Source organism: Pinus tabuliformis, chromosome X (genome assembly GCF_031772625.1).
Source record: "Pinus tabuliformis cultivar Carrire ecotype Pingquan chromosome X, CPIR1, whole genome shotgun sequence".
NCBI lineage: Eukaryota > Viridiplantae > Streptophyta > Pinopsida > Pinales > Pinaceae > Pinus > Pinus tabuliformis.
Window position 1 is genome coordinate 962,014,816 of NC_142308.1, and position 7,784 is coordinate 962,022,599.

Genomic DNA, 7,784 nt, shown 5'->3' on the forward strand with positions numbered 1-7,784 from the left:
TTATAACATACTACCACCATTAACATGATATATCTTGTCAACAATGGATCCTTTGGACCTTTTGATCCTTGTGAAGTGCCTTTGGAAGATAAATCTCATGAGGGCACAGTGTCACATCTCACGGAAGTGATCACCTCTTTAGTTGTCTTGCAAAAATATACCAACACTAGTCAAAAACTTCATCCTAATATGGAATATGATTAGGATACTCTGCCCACATGGGTCATCACTGAATCCATTTCACATGACTCCCTTAATATTGAGTTTCCTTCAAAAAATACCATCTTGGAGTTCATGGCTTCGCACAATAAGCCAAGGAATATTATGTCTCAGGATGCCTTTACTCTCCAAATTCAGAAATGGTGGGTCTTGGAAAACAAAACCTTGATTGGACCATGGGGCATTTCCTAGGTAATTTAATGAAGTACCACCCTTGGACCACGTCAAGTCTAGGATTTCTAGTACCAAAATTACCACTATATTATGCACCCTCAACTTCCCTAATAAACAAGCATATTATACCTTCTTTGTGTCTTAATCATCTTCATTAAGGAGCTACCTTAGCTTATGAGACCATTCGTCCTTTATGTCTTCAAGTCATTCCTATTGATGATATTATTCTAGGCTGTCCTTAGAATCATCAACCTTGAGGAACATGGAAATATAATTTAATGTGGCATGGCCTTGCCATAGTGTGACATATGTTGTTGGTAGCCACATTTGATTTCATACATGTCAATTGGAATCCTTTGCATGTGCCCGATAGTGGGAACTACATTGCATAACCTATAAAACTATGCCATGATTTGTATATATGTATACATTTCATCATAGAAACCCAAACACAATATAAAATAACAAAAAATCAAAATATGTGTTCCTACCATTACCTTATCCACGTTTTCTTCTTCCATTATGTGCTTTAACCATGAGTCTAGTCTTTTTAAATAGTTTTTACAAGATTGCATGGAATTTTTACATTTATGAATACTACATCGTTGACTTGAGGCATACTTTCGAAATTTGAATATAGGTTTAGGATTCGCATTAATATTTCTACTACATATTTTACATTCCCCACATAATTTCATTGTTTCCTAGGTCTCGCTCCATCAGGTTGTGACATTAACCATGCCTTTTTACATGTCGTAACTTGTGTGGTAAAGCCTACCCTTCATGGGAACCCTAGAAATAACACATAATTTCCATCTTGATGCTCATGTTGTATTCATTTGTAAGATTGAGAACCCTCTTTAGATCTCTCCATGAGTTTGAAACCAAGCCTCTTGCATCTCCTTTTCTATTATTTCTAGCATCACAATACCCAAAGAGGAGGTTCCCATCTTTCTTCTAGTTGATTTTTGGTTTCCTCTGCCTATGGTTTTCAATGTCTAGCTATATTTTTCCATAACATTGTTTTTCTTCATCACGCTTATGAACATTGCAGCCATGCTTGACCTCTTACCTTCGCATCGGTCTTGTTTCCATCTTGCAACCCATTTCACCCTTTTTGATAAATTGCTACAATGAGTGGATCCCTATTGACAAACACTTCACTACTACTTCTTGCTTAGCTTAGATCGGTTTCATTAGCCTCAGAACTAGATGCGTAATATCACACCGCCTGTTTCAATAGAATGGGCTTCCTTTTGGCCTTCATTTCATGCTCATTAAACAATGAAAATCCCAAGCTTCTTTTGTTGATATTTTCAAGCTTGTTAAACTCTTTCAAAATGTTGATTTCTTTCCATTCTTTCCTATTTGTGAGTAAAGCTAAAATTCAATGAATAATATCTTATCTCTTCTCACACTCGTTAAAACATGAGAAAACTTCAAGTATAATTTTCTTTCTCTTTTGGAATCATTAGAAACTCTCATGAAAAAAACACATATCCAAGTATAAATTTATATCTTTTTAGGCTCATTAAAATTGAACAAAAAAGATATCACCAAGCTCACTTGTATTATATTTCCTTCTCATTAAACTATGAATGTAATCATCTATACGAAAAAGGGAAAGGAGGGGGGGATTCTAAATATCTTGATTTTATCAAGGATGTTGGCAATTGCCCTTAAACACGTAGTTGTTTGATCCATCCTCTAATAGTTGGTCATTTCCTAGCTCTAGAGCCAAACCATCAACATGATTCAAGTCATTATGTTATTGAGTTAGTATCTTATCCAATTGGTTACCCTTCCACTCCTCTGGGTTGTAGTGATGCCTCTTATGTTGTCATTAAGTCTAGGTGGTGTTGTTTATTCTAAGCTGCCAATTTCACATTTGTGTCATATCATTATATGTCCGAGGGAAGTCCTAGTCAGATTCATCCATATATTGTATCATTGTACTTTTTGTGTCGGCAATCCATGCATTAGTTGTGAGTCAGCTCTTCATCTTCTATTGTCAGTGACCTCATCTTGGTTTCATTTTAGTGTCAAATGATGGGGAATGAATCTAGGACCTTCTTTGAAGGATCTCTTCGAATCAATGTCAACACCTTATCAAGGATGTAGATTTAGAAATAGTTTAGTGCCTTGGATATTGCAGCCCTCAATGGTAGGCTACCTTGTGGTTGATAGTGGTTTTTCCTCATTAGCCAATGTTAATTGATGCTACAAGTTTTCAACATAAACTCATTAATTCACACTCAATATATTGCACTAGGTATATTGGGAACCATTTTCATAATTAGTAGCCTCCCCCACATATTTTAATAGGATCCCTCCATGCCTAGTAATCATACAGTCTCCCCATGTTTTCCACATCAACTCATTCATTTGCATGTAGTAAATTCATAACATCAGGACAAGTCGAATGCCTTAGGGCTTTGTCATACCTTACTCGCATATATTGCCACCCCTAAGATGCACTAGAGAATTTATTATGTACTTTTAGGACCACATTTGACTACTCTCATTGGTGTATACATTCCTACTAATATCTACTATGATAGATATCCCCATTGTATTGCGATCAACCCTTTATGACATGACTCTTAGTATATGGTGTGGGTGGCCATGTTCTATTATTTTGGTATCAACTATGGCTATGCCTACCTCAAGGATCTACATATATGTATCTGAATATTCTTTTTGTAGCTCCTTACAAGTTTTTCATCCTTGAATCCCTCCATCTCCCATCTCACTATCAATTATTATAATGTATTTTGACCATCAATTTCTCTTCTAACCTCATAGATTAGGGGGAATATTTTAGAGCTAAAAATGGACAACTAGGGAAGTAGCTTAGCATATGCAAGAAAAAATCTATGGACAACCTCCAAAAAACTATGTTTTTCCCCTTCAACACCCCTAGTTCACTAGAAAAAAGAGTTATAATTCTAGATGGCCTAGCAAAGAGAGTTGAATGCTCTAGTTTCTTAGCGATAGGGAGTTGAAGTGACTAGGGTCAACAGAGTGCATCGATAAAGGTTGAAAGGGTAAAATATGATGAAAATTTGGAGATAAAGACAAAAAAACCATATATGACATGGTCAAACAAGTGTCTAGATACATATTATCACTCTTGGAACTCATATATAAATCAATTCTCTCTATGGAGTAAAAGGAGATAAGTAAGAGATAGGTACATGCTACCATAATGAGAACCCATATATCCTTGAGATAAACTAACAGTGAGCAATGAATCCTAATTGTGAGTTGTGGTGAGAGGAGGAACTAGGGGCAAGGGATGTAAGGAATGCAACATTGTAAGTTTCTATTGATTTAATAAAGAAATAATTCCCCCCCCCCCCACTTAGATGTGTTATTCATACAATTGTGAGCATATGTTTTCAGATTATTTTTGGAACTAATTCTAACATGGTTTTCGAGTAGAAAGATATGGTGAATTGGTTTTTTATTGTGCAAGAGCTAGGATCAAGTATCTCAAGGGCTTATTCCACCAAAATCATTGGAAACCACCTTGAAAGCCAGGGTGCATCCATCACCTTTTATATTTTCTGTTTAATAATGTATGCATATGTTTTATTTGGGGTTAAGTAGGTCTCTAGTGCACCATCTATCATAAGTCTTGGGTAGGCATGTGGGTAGAAGTGTTATGTTACTACAGAGGAGATTATGTATAAATAGTTCCATAGTGTTAGGACTCAAACATATAGGGAAGGGACATGATCAGACTCATTAGAAAAAGATACAATTCATATTTATGAATCAATCAACAATGGTACAAAATGTGCTTCTCATAATTATAAAAATAATAATCATTCTAAATATTTCTTGTGAGACGGATTCATGAATTTCAAGCCACCTATCTTTGATAGTGACGTGAAATCAGGTGAAGAAGATGAAAAATTAGTTCTTGGATTAAATACGTGCTTTCAAGTCCACAATTACTCTAGGAAAATCAAGGCTTGAGTGACCATTTTTAATATAATGGAAAAACATAAATCTAGTAGGAAGACATCAAGACTATGAAGAGGATTGGTGAAAGGAATGTCACCTAAAACAAATTTAAGAGATAATTCTAGGAAAAATACTTTCTAGAGAGGTATTCTGGTGGCAAGGTCAAAGAATTTCATGAGCCAAAATTGGGATAATCAACTATGGAAGATTATGCATAGAGATTTTTGGCATTGCTAAGATATGTTCCATATATTAGATATGAGAAAGTGAAACTTCAATTCTTTATCAATGGACTATCTCGATGCTAGTAAGACCCAAGACAATTGAAGAGACACTCTAGAAGGAAAAAACATTAGTATGAGCAAGCCAAGCATAAACTAGAATTCATCAAGGCTTGGAAAGAAAAGAGAAAGGATAAATATAATTAGAGGAAAAAATGATCTAAGTCTCAACGTTATAAGAACAATATAAAGAATACTAAGTCAAGTTACCTAGAATAGAGTATATTTTAACAAAATTTTCCATCACACAGAGGAAAAAATCCAGGAGAGGTAATGAAATAAAATATATGGGAACAATGGAAAGGACCATTGAAATGCTAGGAATGTGGAGAGGAACATGTTAATCCCCAAAAAAATCCCCATATTAAACATAAATCCCCATGAAAATCCCTAAATAGTGAACTATATTTCTATTTTTATGTTAATGTTGTCAAGTAGACCCTTTAATTGTGTTTGTACCCTTTATCTCCTTGACAAGTTCCTCATTTGGCATCTATTTTTGCTCATTAGAGCACTTAGTTTTGCGTATATATCCTTCATTATCCATCTCTAATCACTTGTATCTCTCATTGTTCATGATTACAGGCATACATACGTGCATTTGTTTAAGTACTTTATTTATTTTTATTTAATTAATATTAAAGAGTTGTTAAGAAGTATTTTGGTGTGTATGGCTTAATAGAAATACCTACATGTGTGTGCATGCGTGTGTGTGTGTTTGTGTGGTTTGCAATAAATAAGTGTTTGGTGACTAATTAGTGTCCAAGGTTCTCTTGTACATATAAGGTGGTTTTTTATTGCCTTATCCACCTTGGCCAAATGTCAACAAGGCAGGTTTCATTATCAAACAAAGGGACTTTTCATATTACAAAGGGATCATTGCTTTGATAATTTTTTAAGGCTTTTCCCCAAGGATATTTTTGCAATCGAACATGGAAACCATGTGTACATATTAAAAAACCATGGGAAGGAAGTTCATAAAGATATTTGGACAGAGATGAACGATGCATTAACATCTGATATTTTGGGCATATTGCATAAATTACTCATGCACATGATTCATCCATATGCAAAGGTTGTTATAACTTCATTAGATCATTTTTTTTATAACACATATGGTATCTCCTATATTTCAACTAGATGTTAACTTATTGGTCGATTTCTTCTATAACATATATCCAGGACTCACAATTATACCAACTTCTAAGATTCCACATAATCATTGGTTCGATGCACAGGTGTCAAAAGTCATGAATAGCAAGAGCCATTAACATGATACTATAATTGTTGGTTGGTTGCTAATTTCATTTCTATTTTCAACCTTGTTTAATTCATGAGAAGAATCATTGTTATTACTATTCTAAGCTAAGACTTATGTTTTTGCATAAATATGCCAGCACTTTGAAGGGAAAAAAACAGTGAAGAATATATGCTCTGTTATTATTTTTCCTGATTAATATATATTGCTCTATGTGTTTATTTGTGTTGTTTCATTGTGATGTATTGTTTCTATGAGTTTGGAAGCTTAATATTTCACTTGGCTGAATAACTAAGTGCATAGAGGCACAAGTTGGCCTTGAGAAGGGGCCCACTCAAGGTATGCCTTTATGCCAGTAATTTTCCTATTCAGATTGTAAGTTGAATTATATTGTTATCTAGTATTTGAGTTTAGTTGATTTTAATTTCCAGTGGATATGATATTTTTTCTTAAGTTCGGCGGTGAGACATGTCTCGGGGATTGAACTTTTGATCACTTGGATACACAAGGGCTTTCCAACATTATTTTCTCCAATTGTGCTACCACTCATGGGCCAGTGGATGTGATATTTTATTTTCAAGTACATGTGTTATTTTATTTCTCAACAAGTTTGATATTTAATTTTCTAGAAAGTTTGATATTTTTTTTTCCGAAAACATGTGGTTGCATGATTGATGGTTCTTTTCTAATTTAGTATTTTAGGGAATTTGGTAGCCTTCTCTATGAGCAAAAGCTGCATAACCGAATGTTGTAGAATTTCTTGAAATACACCTGATGATACTAAGCTCACCCCTAGAGAAGGTTTGGGTGCTTGAGGCACCAAATAATAGTGTTGTGTATTATCTGTAGGTTGATTCTCACATTTGATCGAAAATTCCATACATTCCTTCACTTAGGGCACTCGAATAAGTATGAGGTTTGACTCTTGTTAATAAAACATATAGGGCCTCACAAGTCTACCAACCCTGGCCTAACAATTAAAATAGATTGTGTAGCCTCAACCTTACTAACATTATCATTCATATACACACACTACCATTTTTAGCACCATTGTCGGGGAGGCAATGAAAATATTCAAGGCTCCTCACATAATTAGTATAAAATATATCATGGCTAGAAGTGACCAAAAGGGTTATTAATTACACCTTTCATTAACCTAGATCCCCACTATCTTTTATGTTAGGTAATACATTAAAACATCATAGGTAGAAAGAAGAAATACACTAAAACCCCATGTGGTGTAGTAGGAACCACTCAAAATAATATTCTAGAAAGCGAGAAAGGAAGGGAGAATCCTTTAAAGGCCACCTTATTTCCAGATAATACAATAGGACAAACACCAAAGGGTGAAACACCAAGGAGGGAATAAATTGCATTGGATAAGGAACTAGAAAGTTCTAAAGGTTCCAATAAGATTTAGAACCTTGAATCTCCGAGAAAGGAAAATACGGGTGATGAAGAAATAAATGGACTTGGACTTCCGGGGTCTATTACTTTTGAGTTCCTCATTCAAGACCCTAATGTGGTGGTCCAAATGAAAAACATTCCCCTTTCTTCCCTTCCAAACTTTCATGACTTTTCAAAGGAATATCTGGACACCTTTCTATTTGAGTTTCACATTCTTTGTCATAGCTATGATTACTCTATGGATGCTCAACAATTGAATTTATTTTTTACAACTTTGAAAGATGCGGCCCTTTGTTGGTTTATGGGACTTGGGGGAACCTCCATCTGAACTTTGCATGGCATGAAGAAAATATTCCAGAAAAGATATCAATACTATTATAAGGTCTAAGATATTAAAGAGGAAATATTCAAAATGTCCCAAGAAGATGATGAATGTCTAAAGGATTACATGGAAAGATTCCAGTGTAATTTGC